The following is a 19,299-nucleotide window of genomic DNA, read 5'->3' on the forward strand; positions in this document are numbered from 1 at the left end:
GGCGCCACTTGTAGCTAGAGTTTTCCTGCCTGGCCCACACTCAGGACAAATCTCTCTCACCTGCCAGTCCCACAGCCACTCAGACCCGACCAAGTAAACACAGAGACTTATATTGGTTACAAACTATATGGCTGTGGCAGGCTTCTTGCTAACTGTTCTTACAGCTTAAATTAATCCATTTCCATAAATCTATACCTTGCCACGTGGCTCATGGCTTACTGGCATCTTCACATGCTGTTTCTCATCGTGGCGGGTGGCAGTGTCTCTCTGACTCAGCCTTCCACTTCCCAGCTTTATTCTCCTCCTTGTCCCGCCTATACTTCCTGCCTGGCCACTGGCCAATCAGTGATTTATTTATTGACCAATCAGCAACACACTTGACATACAGACCATCCCACAGCATTGGGATGTCATTGTTTATGTTATAGTCTAAATCAGACAGTAAGTTTACCTTCATAATTACATATTCTTGTGTAAGTTTTACTTTTTTTTTTAATAAAGGGCTGAAATGTATAAAAGTACTGATTTGGTCACAAACCTACTTAATATAATTTTCTCAGGAAATAAAACATTTTAGTTACTAGCTAAAAAAATTAAATTAAAAAAATTCTTCCTATTCTCATGTGGTCTTCATTTACCATGGTCTCCTATTCCTTGTTCTCCCTCTCTGTTGTTGATCCAGCTGGGATCTCCCGCTCCCCCAAGCTCTTTCCCTCGACCCTTGCCCTTCACTACCCTCACTCATGTCCAGGCTGTTCATGTAGATCTCATTCCATTTCTCTGTCATTGGGCGATCCCCGTGTCTTTCTTGGGGTCTTGTTTTCCAGGTAGCCTTCCTGGTGATGTGAGACCATGGTAAATGAAGACCACATGAGAACAGGAAGAAGCAAAGTGCTAGAGAGGCCCACAGAAATCCACAAAGATACCCCCACAACAGACTGCTGGCAATGGTCGAGATACAGCCCGAACTGACCTACTCTGGTGATGGGATGACCAAACACCCTAATTGTCGTGCTAGAAACTTCATCCAACTACTGAGGAATCTGGATGCAGAGATCCATGGCTAGGCCCCAGGTGGATCTCTGGGAATCCAGTTAGTGAGAATGAGGAGGGTTTATATGAGTGAGAATTGTTGAGACCTAGGTTGGATAAAGCACAGGGACAAATAGCCAAACGAATGGAAACACATGAACTATGGCTGAGGGGTCACCAACTGGATCAGGCCCTCTGAATGGGTGAAACAGTTGATTGGCTTGATCTGTTTGGGAGGCATCCAGGCAGTGGGACTGGGTCCTGTGCTCATTGCATGAGTCGGCTGTTTGAAACCTGGGGCCTATGCAGGATCGCTTGGCTCGGCCTGGGAGGAGGGGACTGGACCTACCTGTACTGAGTCTACCAGGTTGATCTCAGTCCTCGGGGAAGGCTTTGCCCTGGAGGAGGTGGGAATGGGGGATGGGCTGGGGGGAAGGTAAGGGGGCGGGAGGGGGGAGAACAAGGGAATCTGTGGCTGATATGTAGAACTGAATTGTATTGCAAAATAAAAATAAAAAAAATTTAAAAAAAAATTAAAATTAGGTATCTCAATAGTCTTGTTAAAACTACATTCCTCTGTAGCACACAAGACTCCCTCATATACTCCACAACCAACCCCAGCACTCAGTCTCTTACATTACTCTATTTTCCTTCTAACGGACCATATGTTTTTCATAATTATTTGCCCCTTCACTGATAAACACTTGTTACCAGAACTACCCTGGTATACAGTAAATGCTCCATGGATAGCTGCAAAATAAATGGAACTGGTGTGTCATTTGTGTAGGTAACTACATAATTTAGGAGTGAAGCAGTGAACATCCAAATATTTTTAAATTTCATATTTATAATTGCAGTAGTGCTTGCATATACAAAGGCGCATTTATTTGAGGGTTATGCAGGCATCTTTTACTCCTCCCATGTATCTGTCCTCAGTAAAATGATTCTTGCTATATTGGAGTTTGCAAATTGCTAGAAGCCCTAATAGTTTGGTAAGTACTACAATACTTTATACTTGAGATGCTAGACTATATCCAGATGTCTGTGTATCTAAGCCAGAGCACTCAGTGTAGGTTCCATGATAGGCTTTGTTTTAATTTTTTTTCTTTTGAAGAATGTTACATGACATTCTGTGCACATGCACACACACACACACACACACACACACACACACACGCGCACACACACACCTAATTTGTTTCCATAGATGTTGGAAGAAAGTTAGGACAGAAGAGACAGTAGAGAATACATTATTACTTTGATGAACAATCTGGAATTATGTTTTAATAGGAAATCATAAAAGTAATGTCTACAATTAAAATTTTGTCTCTTTTTCTTGTTCATGTGACTCTATATGGTACTTAAAAATGCAAGTCATTAGAAGATGCTGATAGGTGATGAATCAATAGGCATTTGTCATAACTAAAATAATTGATATAATTGGTAGGTGTGATTAGAAATGACCTTTAATTCTTTTTAATATAGCTTCTTCACTGGAAAGTTTGCCTAATCTGAAATATGGAATTCAGAGCTGGGAGAAATCTAAGGAAGTCTCTGAGATTCTAGTCTCAGACAAGATAACTGAAGTCTAGAGAGGAACAGACTTGGAAAATGTCTTGGAGTAAGTGTCAGCAAAGGGGAAAACTATGTTGATTTATGTTCAGAAATATCTAGGGCATCTTATGACAACTGATTCAATTTGCTAATCTACCTAATGTGTCTTTGGCACCTGAAAGGTGTTTCTGTGTTGAGATGTTTCATTTTAATGGGATCTGACTACTCAGAGTTTATTTGAACACAGTATTGAAAGTATAATTACGTTGAGCAAAATTTTCTACAAAACATTTTATAGTGGGATTCATTGTTTATGTTATAGTCTAAATCAGACAGTAAATTTACCTCCACAATTACATATTCCTGTGTAAGTTTTATTTTTTTTAAAATAAAGGTCTGAAATGTATAAAAGTACTGATTTGGTCACAAACCTACTTAATATAATTTTCTCAGGAAATAAGACATTTTAGTTACTAGCTAGACTTTACAGGCTTTTAATTTATTTCTTGTTTACAGACAATAAGAAAGGGTACAAATGGAACACTTGCTGGATTCACAAGCAATTAGGATGAGAGGCGTAGACAGATTATAAAAACACTTTTCACTGTGGTGCCATCAACATTACATACAGTCCTGTGGTGAATCCGAAGGTCCCCAGCCTCTTCTATCAGGTGGTTATGATAGTGATGAATAAGACTTCTGCTATCTTTTGAAGAGGTGTTTGATCATATCTTAAAATGGTGGAAAGGAAGAAAAATATTCCTATTGCACGGTGTTTCAAATTGGTAAATGTAGCAGGTACATGACCTGACCTTCAAGTTAGCTCGGCAGGCACCTGCTGCCCTTCCCCTCACATATGTGAGGTGTCTCTGAGTGCAAGGAACTGTGCTGCTGTTATTCGTTTATTGCCCCCGGTGTATTTTTCACCTGAGCATGGCTGGATCCCCGACACCGCATGCTCCCGTTTGTTTCTTTTCCTGTCAGGTGTCTGACAATCGCTTGCCTGAACATGATTAGCCTTGTGTTTTTTCTTCTGGAAGAAATAAAGGTCAAACGTCCCACTAGACGAGTGAAGTATTTTCAAGTCAAGAAAGCGAGATTTGACGAGCTTAGAAAAAACGTTCAGTGTCTCATCTGCCAAATAACCCAATTCACCATAAGGCTCTTTCTGGCTTGCAACGCTGTGGGTAACACAAGTTTATTTGCCTTTTGTTGATTTTTTTTTAATGAAACAGGAGAATGAATATTACAGTAGTGGATATAGTCATAGCTGACAAAGTGGTGTACTGATGGTAGAGGGTAGTTCTGTAATAATCATAATGTTAAAGTTTTGTAATACCATTTAAGAAAGCAAGATTGAATGCAGCAAAAAAATAACATTTTCTTAAAAGTTGGTTGAAATATTTGCCCATTCTTTTTTTAATTAAGAAATTCTTTTATTCATTTACATACCAATCACAGATCCACCTCTTCCCTCCTCCTGCCCCTCCACTCTCTTCCCCCAACCCACCCCCCCATTCCCTCCTACAAAAAGGTAAGGTCTGTGGGGAGTCAGCAGAGCCTGGTACATTTAGTAGAGGCAGGTCCAAGCCCCTCCCCTTGCCTCAAGGCTGTGTGAGGTGTCCCACCATAGGTAGTGGGCTCCAAAAAGCCAGCTTGTGCACCAGGGATGGATTCTGATCCTACTGCCATCGGGTGCCTTAAGCAGATCAAGCTACATAACTGTCTCGATTTTTTATTTGTGCTGTACTTATTTTTGGTTGCTGTTGATATGTTAAAGTCTACATCGCGACCTTAGCACACAGATAATTTGAAGATTTTTTCCTTATTATGCAATTCACCTTTTCACTTTGCTACATATGTCCTTTGTTGTATAAAATGTTACAATTTAGATCAAGTCCAATTATCATATTTTGTTTCCTACACTTGTGGTATCATGTATCAAAACTAGCACAATGGAGCCTTAAAAAATTTCCAGGTGTATTATTTTATTTTATTCTATGTGTGTGTGTGTTCTGCCTACATGTGTGTATGTAGACCGTGTATGTATAGAAATGTCATCAGATCCCTTGGAATTGGAGTTAAACATGGTTAAAGACCATCATGTCAGTGCTGGGATCTGAACCCTCATCCTTTGGAAAATCAGCTTGTGTTCTTAACCACTGAGAAATCACTCCAGTCCCCATGGGGCATTTTTTCTTTTTATAGTTCCAGCTTTGTTCATTATATACTTTGCCTACTTTATTGCAAAATACCCAACAAATATAAGTTAAGGAAGAAGGGGTACGTTCCATCACGTGGGGAAGTCATGAAAGTAGGAGCTTGAGGTGGGTGGTTGTAATAGAATATTTTAGGGTTTGTTACTTTTGTTCATGTTGCATTTGTTTAACTCTGTGAAGCTGTGTTACTGTGCCTGTGTAAAACACCTGATGTCTAATAAAGAACTAGCCAATAGCAAGACAGGAGAAAGGATAGGTGGGGCTGGCAGGCAGAGAGAATACATAGAAGGAGAAAAGTGGGGAGAGATAAAAGATTAAGTAGCCAGAGGAGGAGGACTCCAGGGGCCAGCCACCCAGCTACACAGCGAGACACAGAGTAAGAGTAAAATTTACAGAAGTTAGAGAAGGGAAAAAGCCCAGAGGCAAAAGATAGACGGGTTAATTTAAGGAAAGCTAGCTAGAAACTGAGCCAAGCTAAGGCCAGGCATTCATAATTAAGACTAAGCCTCCATGTGTGATTTATTTGGTAGCTGGGTGGCACTCTGCCCCACAAAGAGCCAAACAAGATACAATAGTTGTTGATATTGAATCTATAGTACAGAAGCAGAAGGCGATGGATGCGCCTCCTCAGCAAAGCTTCTCCTTTTAATTCAGTCTGGGATGCGCCTCCTCAGCAAAGCTTCTCCTTTTAATTCAGTCTGGGACCCCAGTGCATGGGATGGTGTTGATCATAGTTAAGGTGGACCCTCACATTTTATTTTGCCCAATCTAGATAGTCACTTGCCAGCATTCCCAGAGCTTGTATCCTAGGAGAGTTTAAATCCTGCCAATTGGAACCAAACCATTATATTTTAAACATTCATATTTCATTCATCTTAATTAATTTTTATATATAATAGAAGACAAGGTAGTAGCATTTTATTTATAGCAAAACAGACTGTGAGACTTGAAATAATGCACCCTAAATTTATAAAATTTCTCATCATGTGAGTGATGCAATCACATCGATAACATTTTTTAACTCTTTCTCATTCCTCCTCTATATTCCTAAGTATAAAAATACATTCTGCTCAGTCCTTATAATGTTACTTCTGTGTATGTTTTCTGGGCTATGTAGTATTGGATAACCAATTGGTTTGCTCTTCCCTAAGGAAGACTATACCTCCCATCTCAGTGTTCCTTAGTTTCCTGTAGTGCTTTGTCTAAGGTTGAGGCATTCTGAGCTTTTTCCCTTTCCTATGAATATGTCTATTGGTGTCATCTTTCTTCAGGTCCTGTTTAGGAAGCCATGATAGTGAGACTTCATGATTGTAGCCTCTCTGACATTTCTAGGAGACACAATCTCATAGAAAACTTCCTGTTCTGGCTCTTCTGATTTTTCCAGCTCCTATTCACAATAATCTCTGAGCTTAGGTACAGAGTGTTGTAGATATATCAGCTGGGACTAAGCTCTACAACTCTGCATGCATTTCAGATGCAGGGGTCAGAGTATCAGTGCTGGGTCTGATCTAAAAGCCTCCCTCCTGAGGACTAGCTTTTGTGGCACCAGAAAATATCAGACAAGCTTCCAAAGAAGGGAGGAAACCAACAGTCTTACCCAGCATGATGCCTGTGAACCACAAGAACAATCAGCATGGCATGATAACCCTAAGGGTGTAGTAGTGGCATATATCCTTTGGCAGTAACCAGTAGCTCTCTAATTGTACATAAGGCCTGCTCAATAAGAAGGAAATCATGCTTGGTATCAGAAACCTTTCCAGCTCCCAGGCCTAGTAAAATCATGGATCTTATGGGAGAGAATCTACAACTAACACTTGACTAAACCAGCACAATCCCTAACTACATTCTAAATATTTATCCTTATTCTCATAGTTAAGTGTGGCCCTCATCCTTCATCAAGGAATCTTCTCTTTGCAACAATAGAATCTTCTCTATTACAACCAAGCAACATGCAGGGTTGCTTTTGAAATGTGGTCACATCTGGGAATCCAGAAGAAGACTGTGAACTCAATCTGAGACTCATATGTACAGATCATACTTCAACCTTCCCAACAGAGTACTGGCTGTTTGTGAGATGAGCAGTGCTGTGTGAGCAATGAGTGGGCCGGGCATTGCATAAGGCAGCTAAAGCTGAAATGTTGACTCTGCCATCTGCTAGCTTTATGACCTTGGAGGTGTGTTACATAATGGCTTTGGCTTTATGAAAAATGTACACATTGCATCCAGCACATTGCAGGAGAGTACAAGGTAATTTTTTGAGATGTCCTAGCTGTAGAGTACATGATCACTATATGACACAAGGGTTTATAATAATCATATAATTTCATTCTAGATTTCTTCCCAAGTTGAAATTTTTCTGCTCTGTTTTCCTTTTGTCTTTAAGGGAAGAAAAAAGTCATTTCTGTTTTTCTCTTCCCCACTTAAACTGTAAGCACATACGGTTCTGTCCCCTAGGGTTTGTCTCCTTTGTGACTTGCCTGACATTTAACTCAAATGCTTAAAACAGCTATTTCTGATGCCTCCAAGTTTTGTTACTGTGTGTGTGGGTATCAGATAGAGGTCTAGTGAGTATGACTGCTCAAACGAGACAGGACAATCTGTTCAGCTAAGAGTCAAAGCCTCAATATTACGGGCCTATGCCTTGTATGAACATTCTCATTTGCTTTTCCAGAAAGATACATGACAACTAATTCCTCATTTTCTCCTCCTTGGGGGAGTAAATGTTCCTGGTTTGTAATGGATTGATCCATGGGAGGGTCAGAAGTGGGTGATTTCAGTTTAGAGATTTGCTGTTTGAAGTTTCATGAGAAAGGATTAGCAGTACAGTGATTTTTTTTTCTAAATCATAAAAATACAGCATTTCATTTTCTTTTTCTGAGAATGAAGAGAATGGTTTCCAGGAGACAAAAATGAATTTTAGGGTACTAAAAGATAAGAGCAAAATACCCCATTATCCACTAAAAGAATATCTGCAAATAGAAAGTATTTATGGTAGCATTCCCCAATGGTCAGAGCTTTTCATTTGCTTAGATGCACCAATGAAACTTGTCTAGAAACTGAAGCTAGATATTTTATAGATAAAATATACTGAAACATCCTCATTCAATCTCATTTTTAAACTCACAAAAGAAAAAAAGTCACATTATTGCAGCTCTCAACTTGCCCTACCTTGCTTCTTCTTCAGCCTCTGAGAAGTTTTATTACTCTCCTCCCTGCCTGTATTTATGTCTCATTATTTGTGCCCTTTCATTTTGTGTGTGATGCTGATAATCTCAGTTGCAGGTCTCAGGGCTGATTTTATGACAGCTGTCCACAGCCAGAACATCTCACTCTGCTATAGCAGAACACTTTTAGTTATTTCTTGTTTCTGTTGATCTACAGCTTGTTTATATAGTGTGAGAAATGCTATTTTATCCATCCTGGGTTTTCTTTTTACCAGAGCTCATTAACTTCTAATAGAAGCTTCTGGACTTTCTTAATATATGAAAAATAGAATCCTTTGAAAAAATATGTATTGATTTTCAATGAACTTCCACCTCATCATGTAGTGTAGGAAACTAATATTTACTAAATAATTTTTTTTGGGGGGGGCGCTCTGGCTCAAAGGCCTTCACAGACCAGACAAGAAACAAATACATGAAGGCAAAGGTATAAAAGAAAAGAAAGATGCATGGAGTTTAACAGAATTATACTGATTTCTATAAATATAAACAGGCTATTTCTTCTTTTCCTTTCCTTTCTTTTGTTCTATTGAGGCATGGTCTTATTTAGCTAAGGTTGATCTTGAACTCTGAAACTCTGAATCATCCTTCTTTGACCTCCCAAGTACTGAGAGTATACGACCGGGCCCAGCAATTTCTTTTATAAAACGCTGTTTCTAAGTGGTTGGTCATTGCTGTATCAATCTGATCAACTTATTGGTGACATTTATTTAATGTTTCAGTTCCCTCCCTCCCTTTCTCCCTCCCTCCCTTCTTCCCTCCTTCCATCCATTCTTCTTCCCATTTTATGTTTAAAGAAGGAAGGTTTTTGTTCTAACTTGAAGACATGTCATATGGAGGAGCCTGCCTGGATACCAAACCTGACAACCGAGTATTTCCTGGACTCTTAACATTTCAACAACTATAATACTCAACTTTATTTAAAATGCTTATCATCAATTGACAAAATCACGTTATAATACTTGTCATTAAGTCTGATTCTCTAACAACATAAAAAGACTAGACATTTATAATCCTTACATGTTTCACCATTAATTTTAAGAACCCCAGTTATATCAGTTGCAACATAAATCTGCTATACTGCAATGAACATGGTTATTACCTGCTTGTAACTTTTCTTTAATTTTTTTTCTTAAAATTTAAAAATTTGAACTCTTTCAACCGATCCATAGAAACAAACATCAAATGTTTATTGGGATATAATGTGATGTTTTTGCACACCTCTCCATTGTGTGTTCAAATTAGGGTAAACACGTCTGCGTCTTCCAACATTTCTCACTCTTGTACAGTGAAAGCATAAACACTTCTTCCGTGCATTGCCATTGTGGGTATCCAACCGCACAACAGCACACCAGAACACCTTACTAATTCTTATGGTTACTGACCAGAAAGACATTTTACTTTTCTCATTTTACAGATGAGAAAATTTAAGCCCTGGAAATTTACGTAATTTATCCAAAGCCATCCTGCAGTTCAAGAAGCAGAGACTTAAAAATCTCATCGTCTGGAGACAAATCTGAAGTTAACCCCCCTGTTGAGCTGCTCCCATGGATTTGAGTGCACTCAGAAACAACTCATTCTTATGAAAGCCGTCTTCATGCCCTAGGGAATATTCTAAGCCCTAAAGAAGTAGAGATTATCCCAGACAAAGCTACCTTTATTGTGGTTAATTCTCCACTTCCACACCAGTGCTAGATTATTTCTTATAACGTAGATTACAAGGCCTGGGTCCCTACATTCTTGGATTTACTGTAACTAAAGGCTCTCTGATTTTATGTGAAGGTATCTTTTGGATGTGTGTGTTTCCATGTTTATTCAGAGCTGGATGTGAATAGAAGATTTGTAGATTCATAAGATTTTTAGGTATCACCAGTCCCAGAGTCCTAAGAAAATGAAGTCAAAGACTACTTGGCCTAACAAGCTTTCTTCTCCTCTCTCTGGTCCCATAGAAGATGCTACTGATGAAAAGTACTTAAGGACAATTTTGGCATTTTAAAACTCTTCAAAAATATATGCTATTATAAATTTTATTAGTTCTTGAAGAACCGTGTACAATGAGTTTTGACCATATTTACTCCTTCCCACAACTTCTCCCTGATCGACCCCTTTCCCCTAACCACCTAACTTTGAGTTCTCTCTTTTTTCACTCATCAAGTTCAATTTGTGCTATCTCACCCATCTATTCATGAATTTGTGGTCTTCCACTGGAGTGTGGTCAAAAGATAAGATTCTGTTTATCATGTGCATGTTTTGGCTCTTTTAAACAAAACAAAACAAAAAACCTCATAAACAGAGTTATCCTCTATTGTCAGTACCTAAACCAACAAGTATGTTATCTGTGTCTGATAAAGTTGCTGTCTGCCTCATCTGAGTTGAATCCTGTCCTGTCCTTCTTTTGTTTGACCTGTTCTTTTGCTCTGACTGCCTGCAGAATTTCTAGTAAATGGGTTTTATTTCTTGTGCTCTGCTGTATCTTAGCTTACATGAATTCAGCTCCTAACTCTGAAATGCTACTTGCATCATGGCCATAACCTAACTTGAGCTTATTTTTGAGCAGGAATAAAATGAAGTGAAATTCCAGCCAGCCACCCTTTCTAGTTGTCAGATTCTCAGTTATGTTAGAGGAAAGATGAATATATTGTGTAACACAAAGCTTGGGAATTATCTACAGATTTCTATGCATTCTATACCTTCCATTATTGGGAATAATTTCTGATTGGCAATAGTAGTTCTCATGACTCATTTGAAAATATAAAATGCAATAGTAGTAGAATGAAATTAAGTTATTTCTCTCTACCAAATGATGACTTTTTGTTGTTTAAATTTACTTTAATGTGTCCTCAAAAAGGTTTCTTGAAGGAATTTGTAGAAACTCTACTACAGTTAAAGGGATCGGGGACAGTAAGCTAGACATCTCTAGGGAAAGTAATTAAGAAAATTCATCTAAAAATTAGCAACAAAGTATTTAAATAAAATAAAAAATCATGAACAAATCATTTATTAGTATTTTAGAAGGCTCAACAAACAGATTGCTGATAATGAAAACATAATGCTAAGTCATTATTGCTGGGCATTTCTAACTTGCTTTCTGTATCAGGAGCAAAGATTTAGAACAATCTGTGCAAATGGGTTCCTTTTTCTTAGAACTGAAACAGTACATGGCTTCATAAGTGTTTTATTTCTCACTGGGTCTGGTAGATAAAGGTATGGTTAAAGCTATTTTATCCCCCAGAAGATGAGCTTAAGGAAGTGTTTATTTGAAAAGTCAGTGTTGGGGGCTTGGTACAAAGGCTTGGTACTTGTTCAAACTCACATGTTTGCCTAAACTTTCAGGACAAGGATTTGAAATGGCATTAGCTCCTGAGCAGTGGTAACTTCTGTGCAGACAAATCTTGGAAACAAACATGGTACACCTTTTTGTGTTTGCCATTTATGCAACTTATCTTTTGCTGTGATATGCTGGCTTTAGTTTTGGTGATTTTTTACCTAAGTAGTACAGACAATGTCTACCTCTGAAGTGTGGAAGAAGGCAGAGCTTACTACGTAAAAACCCTTTGCATGTTTGTTTGCTGCTGTACAGAAGGATGAGCTCTAATGCATCGAGTTAGAAATGTCTACCAGATCCTGCAGTCCTGGGTCTGCAGGAGCGACACCCCACTCACTTTCCCCTGTGCTCCAGCAGATCACTGATGAGGTGGATGTTTGGGTGGGCCAACACATAACCCTGGTTCTGGCATGACACAGGACAGCAACAGAATGTCCAGGAAGAGTTCCAGTGAGGGTCCAGCATCCATGGTGTAGCCAAGACCAGAGGCCACAAACTAGACCAATGATTCTTTGCCATAAACACTAGCATGTAAAAATGAGTGGATAAAGGGGTTTACTGTATGACTCACTGTGTCACACTGCAGCTTCCATGATGAGATTCTCTTCCCCTTTTTTCCTTGTTTCTCTTAAAATTGATTTTGTTTTATTCTGAGGCGGAGGAGGGAGATGGGTGGGATCAGAAGGCATGATGTGAAAGACACAAAGAATAAAAAGAAAGATAAAAAACAAAATAAGAAATGTCTACTTGATCAGCAGAAGACTAATTTACTTTTCTTCCTTTTGGTTATGACAATGCACATGTATATTTCAACCATGTTTGGATAATACTCTTTTTTTGAAGGAAGAAAACAGCTTTCTTAAATTTATTACTTTATTATTTCTAAAACTGATTTCTCATATTCTTCTGAATGACAGTGTTGCTTATCTTTTTGACAAATGCAGTCCCATGGTGTTACAATAGATATTCAGGCTGATGGAAGATAAGAAAATGGGAACAGTGAAGAATGACTTAATTGTAGCGTTCCCGGGTGTGTGGGCATTTTCAGAGCAGGACTGTGATTAACAGTCTCTGGAGACATCAGTGAAACTGGATTTTGTCCTCTGCTATGCACATGTCCTTGATTTCAACAGTCTTTCTCTGCTAGATTTCCCCAGGAGTGAATTCTCTAGACTTTAATCTGTTTCTTTTCAAATGAGAGCTGTAGGTGTGTAACATTGTGAAAGTACAGTACACTAATTTCTGCTCAGAGGATGAGAGGAGACATGGATCTCTGTTAAACTGTGGTGACGTGTTGCACAATAACATAAAGAACTATCATTAAAATTATTACTCATAGTGGGATAGGGAAATTCCTTCCTAATGTAGGAGAAGCACATTCTGATGATTTTTGATGAGATTATCACAAAAGCAAAGGTTACAGAGGCCATGAATTTCCACTGTACCTAATGCTATACACAGCAGGGGCTTCCATAGCATTTTTTTTCTGAATGAAAGAATAAATGAAATAGTATCAATGATACACAAATTATATTATTCCAATATATTAAAATGTTTGATCTTCTTCTTGCTTATAAAAGTCACATTTCAAAAAGATATAAATCTTTTTAAAAAACAAAATATCAAATTGTAGATAAGCTTATTTTCTATCATATTTGCAGATCTTATCTTTAGGCAGAATAGACAATCAAATTCATACAGATGAAAGATACAATTTGTGACTTTGTCAGAATAATATATTACCATTATTACTTAGATTTTCAGATGTGCAGAGATATATATACTTTCTTTAGGTAATACAATATATGTATAAAGGTAGCTTTATATATAGTCACCATACAATTCAACCAAGGGCAATATACTGATTAGCTCTATCCATGTAATCATACCATTTTTTCTTTTTTCCTACAGTGACTAATCTCAGTCATAAACACAATTGTTTTGATCATCATGAAAATTTAAAAAAATTAAGAGCATTACGAAATCACTGTGTATGCCAAAGTTTTCATTCTGCTCACCCAAGGTTGGCTCATCTTTCAGAAAATCATTGATGAAGGAATTTTACTGATGTTGAATCTGCCTTAGATATTCCATCGAGTATTTGGGTGCATTATTCAGTACTTGCTACTAAGAGGCCATGTTGACTCATTGGATTGATTTGTATTCACATAAGCACATGAAGGGCACTGACTTTGGCTTCTGATACAAGACAGACTCAATTCTCTGTTTGGAATGGATTTTTTCTTTCCACTTTTGTTCTATGATATGTATATCTATAACATTGCAAACATTAGACTACAAACTCAAAGAAAATTTGATAATAGAAAAGGTAATACATGTGGCTGATGGTAAGGTTGAGGCACAGTCTCCCTTTACTTGCCTTTTACTTCAATCATTCATATACATATTATAAACACTTTCAAAAAGCATCTATTTGGTAGAGTTACAATTTCTTGAGGTAAAATGGTTTTTGTAAACTTTCTAGACATACAAGTAGAATAATTAGTTTGGGCTATGTTCCTTTCCAAATATTGTACAAACCAAATAAAGAACTCTGTGTTTAGTGGCAGTATATTTTAGGACCTACACTTTGAGAGACAGAGGACACATCAAACTCCTCTTCAGGGGTCCAGTTTTCTTCTTTATGAAGTAATAATAAGGGTTAAAAACTTCTCTTTATGTAATATATGAATAATCTTGAAGAGTGAAAGTATATGTGAAATTTACATTAACCCTAAAATCACAAAATTCGAATAATTAAGTGACAATAAGATACTTTATCAACTTCCTCAAACCCCAAACCATGATATTATGCACTATTTTCAGGAAATTCTTCTGTTTTAAAATAGAAATAATCTTTAGGTATATATTGCATACTGAATATTTACTCCCCAATGCCATTCCCCCATACTCTTTCTTTGTTTACTCTTCCCATTAATTTTTTTTATTCTTTTAGAAAATTTAATTCTGTTGTCACCTAATTTATCCATATAGAACATTATGCAACTATATAAACTCTAGTAGACATAGATGAGATAAGACACAGTCTTATTTGGACTGGCCTTAGTCACTTAATATAACTGTCTCAGTTGTATCCATTTTCTCCCAAATGATATGACTTCATCTCTTTATGGCTGAATGAATTCTATTTTTATGTATATACCACATTTTTATTAATTCCTCAATTGTTGGAGACCTATATTGGTTTTATAACTTAGTTATTATGAAGAGTGTTGCAATCGATGTGTAAGTATCTCTATCATGTGTTGACTTGGTGTTTTTTCGGTAAATACTCAGGAGTGGGGTACATATGTCATAGTTTATGTTATGTTCATTTTCAAATATTTTATAAACTAAATAAAGAACTCTGGATTTGGAGGCATCACATTTTAGACCAAGGACACATCTGCATACTGAGATGGGAAAATAGCTTTCTTTTTTTCTTTATTAAGAAATTTTTAATTCATTTTACATATCAACAACAGATTCCCCTCTCATCCCTTTTCCTAAGTCTTCCCCATCGACCCCCGCATCCCCTCCTCTAAAAAGGTAAAGCCTCCCATGGGGAGTTAGCAAAGCCTAGTACATTCAGTTGAGGCAGGTCCAACCCCTTCCTCCTTGTATCTAGGCTGTGCAGGGTGTTCCACCATAGGTAATGGGCTTTAGAAAGCCTGCTCATGCACCAGATATAGATCCTGATCCTACTGCTAGGGGCCCTTTAAGCAGATCAAGCCTCTCTCTCTCTCTCTCTCTCTCTCTCTCTCTCTCTCTCTCTCTCTCTCTGGGTTTTGGCTTTTTCAATACAGGGTTTCTCTGTGTAGCTTGCGCCTTTCCTGGAACTCACTCTATAGACCAGGCTGGCCTCGAACTCACAGAGATCTGCCTGCCTCTGCCTCCAGAGTGCTGGGATTAAAGGCATACGCCACCACTGCCCAGCTCACAACTGTCTCTTTTATGCAGAGGGCCTAGTCCAGTCCCATGGAGGCTCTACAAGTATCGGTCTAAAGTTTGTGAGTTCCCACTAGCTTGGTTCAATTGTCTCTGTAGATTTCACTGGAAAGTAACTTTCTAATACATTTTGATGAAATTGATGAGACAATCACAAGAAGAACAAGACTCGAAAGTAGAATTTAACTAAGAAAAAAAGAATCAGCAAGGAAAACCCAAACTGAAATAAAATAAATTAAAAACTCAGGATGCCAGAGAGAAACTCCAGAGGTAAGCCTCAAGAACAGACTAAAGGACATGGAAGAGAGAACTTCAGGTTTGATGACAAGGTAGGAAAATGGAAAGATCAAAAAGAAAATGTTAGATCTTAAAAAAAAAAAATCCAGGCACAAAACGTCCTGAAAACATGGGATATTATGAGAAGTTCAAACCTATGAGTAATAGGAATAGAGGAAGGAGAAGAAATCTAGGTCAAATGCACATTTTTTAAAAAAAATTGAGAAGAAAAATTCCCATATATATATATGGAAATACCTTGTATAATATTAGAGGGACTAGCCTTAATATTATACATCCCAGGGGCTCAGGAGAGAGAACTACTAACGGCGAGGACTATTTTCGGGAAATAGAATCTCAGCACACTGAGCTCTTGCTTTAATTCCTCTGGCATAACATCCTGTATACATAGCTTCAGTTCTGTTCTCGTGCCTAGCTCCTTTCTTGTCTGATATCTCTCTATATTTATCTACTGTTCCCTCTAAGTTCTGTCTTAATTGTTTCCTCTATGTTCTATTTTAATTCTCTCATCTTAATTCTGCCTCATCTAGGTCCTTTTCATCTTGTTCTTACTCAGCTAGTACTTCCCCATCTGACTCTTCCTCATCTTCCATCTCGTTCCTCTAGTATTCTCTTCTAGCCCTTCAATCTAGTTCTTCCCCATCTCAGATGGTTTCTCTCAAGTTCTTACCCATCTAGTTCTTTTATTCTCTTTTTTCTTTTCTCTGCTGTTCTCCACACTCCACCTAAGTTTCCCAGGGATCCAATTATAAACCCAAGCAGTAGCAAGCCCCTGGTCGAGCAAGGTCACCAGGCTTGATTTCTACAGGGTCATAAAGGCAGGTAAGAGTTTTGCTCAGGCAGCAACCATCAGGCTTTCTTTTACAATCCAAAATAGGGGTGGTAAAAGAGAAGGTCAACTGTGTGCTAATGACCGGTTAGCATATCAAAAAGGGGATCTATGTGCTCAGTCTACATTCCTAGAAGTGGTTAGGAAAGAAGTTAGAAGTCTATTAGTAAGGTTGTATAAGAAAGAAGGGTCCAAGCTAAACTGCGTAAAACTATTATTTAACATTCATCCGACCTAGGCAGTGTCTCCTTGTGGAATTAAATCAGGAGACTTGCATGTGGGCTGTTATCACTGTTAGTCCTTGAAAGTGGCTAAGGGAGATATCTAATTCCAGAGAAAGCCTTTCCTGAGGCTGTTCTCCAAATACCTGGAATGTGTATGTCCAGAGAATGATCGGTCCACACTGTTAGCCCTTCTTAGGGAAAAGTCAATTGGGAAAACTATGAAGGCACACATGATTTTCATAACAGAATACAGCTGATATGTAACAAGCCAAATAACACCAAAAACTCCTTGGAATTTGGCTTCCTCTGGAGGAATTCCCTGATCTTTCCAGGTAGTGACTTTGCCATAACCAGCTGAGTTCTTATGATATATTCCTGCGGCCTGCAGCAGAAATATATATATATATATATATATGTATATATATATATATATATGTATGTGTGTGTGTGTGTGTGTGTTTGTGTGTGTGTGTGTGTGTGTGAGAGAGAGAGAGACAGAGAGAGACAGAGAGAGAGAGAGAGAGAGAGAGAGAGAGAGGCCTATCAAGGTACAAGAGGCACAGAGAATATGGGAATAATATAGGGGAATACACACACATAGACGAATATATATATATATATATATATATATATATATATATATGTATGTATATACATGTATATGAGAGAGAGCGAGAGAGAAAGAGAGGGAGGTCTATTAAGGTACAAGAGGCACAGAGAATATGAAGTAGAAGGACTAGCAGATAAATTCTCCATGTCACTAAAATCAAAACACTAAATGTGCAGAATAGAGAAAGGATATTAAAATCTTCAAGGGAAAAAGACAAAGTCACATAAATGGCTCACCAGAATAACACCTGTCTTCTCAATGTGGACTCTAAATGCCAGAAAAATCTACAAATTCTGAGAGATCATAGACAATAGCCAGACTACTATACTCTGCAAAAATATCAATCACAATTATTTGTTTCACAATAAAAGCAAATGTAGGCAATTTCTGTCCACTAATTCAGCTTTACAGAAGGCAGTAGAAGAAACACTTCAGTCTGAAGAGGAGGCTAACCATCCTCAAGAAGAATGAAACAATCCAAGAATATAGTCCCCATCAAAATTCCAACATGGTTCTTCATATAAATTGAAAAAAAAACCATCTTTAACTTCTATTGGAAATGTAAAAGCCCAGGATAGCTAAAATAATTCTAAATAATACAAGAACTGCTAGAGGTATCACCATCCAAGATTTCAAGTTGTATTATAGGGCTGTAGTAATAAATATGACACATTGATCAATAGAATAGAATTGAAGACTCAGACATAATTCCACACACCTACAGATGCCTGATTTTTGACAAAGAAGTCATAAGATGTCTAGTTAGGACATTGTCCTCTACTCCATTATATGGAGACTCAATTTAATTTTCTTTCATATACATATACATCTTAGGAAGCATCTACAATAGCAGGTTTCCATATGACTTTTCAATAGGCATTTAAGGTTAGCTATTATTTCCCATATTCATTTATCCTACCTTCCCATTAGCCCCATCCTTTAACATTCAACTAGAATTTCCACTTTATTTATTTATAGCACTATATCATATTTTCACTTCCTTGGTCACCTGTTCTCTGTGGATATGAAACAAATATATCTAAAGCTTAAAAGCTAGAATCCATGTATAAGAGAAAATAGGCAATGCCTGTATTTTGGGTCTGGGTTACCTCATTCAGGATGATTGCTTCTAACTTCTTCTATTTACTTGTATATTTTATAATTTCATGTTTCTTGACAGATGGATAATATTGCATTGTGTAAATGTACCACATTTTCACTATGCATTCATCAGTCGACAGACATCTAGACTCTTTTCAATTTATGGCTATTATATATAGAGAAGCAATGAACATGCATGGGCAAGTATCTCTGAAGGAAGATATAGAGTCCTTTGGTTATGTGTCTAAGAGTAGTATAACTGGATCTTAAGGTAGATCTATTCCCAGCTTCTCAAGGAACCACCTTACTGATTTCCACTGTGGCTGTACAAGTTTGCACTCCCACCCAGGAAGGCTGCTGAGTTTGGCATGTTAGTTTTGTACCCCACTGTTTTTTTGACAGTGTTTATCGGCTGCAGCAGTGTTCTGGTGCAAACTTTCAAGTCTTTTATGTATAAAATCTTACCACCTAAAAATAAGGATGATTTGAATTCTTCCTTTCCTATTTTTATGCCCCTAATCTCCTCAGTTGTCTTATTCCTCTATCTAAGACGGCAAGAATCATATTGAATATATTAAATAGGTAGATAGAACGGACATCTTTGACTTGTTTCAGATTTTAGTGAAAATGCTTTGAATATCTGTTAACTTATGATGATATTGGCTGTGGGCTTGCCTTTATTATGTAGAAGCATATCCATTTCTCCTTTAGTCTCCCCAGGATTTTCATCATGATGGGATGTTGGATTTTGTCAAAGGCTTTTCCTATATCTAGTGAGTTGGTCATGTGGTTTTTGTCCTTTAGTCTGCTTATGTGATGGATTACAGTTATTGATTTATGTATGTTCAATCATCCCTGAATCTCTGGGATAACGTCAACTTGATCATGGTGGATGATCTTTTTGATATATTCTTGAATTCAGTTTGCAAGTATTTTATT

Source organism: Peromyscus eremicus, chromosome 13, assembly GCF_949786415.1.
Source record: "Peromyscus eremicus chromosome 13, PerEre_H2_v1, whole genome shotgun sequence".
NCBI lineage: Eukaryota > Metazoa > Chordata > Mammalia > Rodentia > Cricetidae > Peromyscus > Peromyscus eremicus.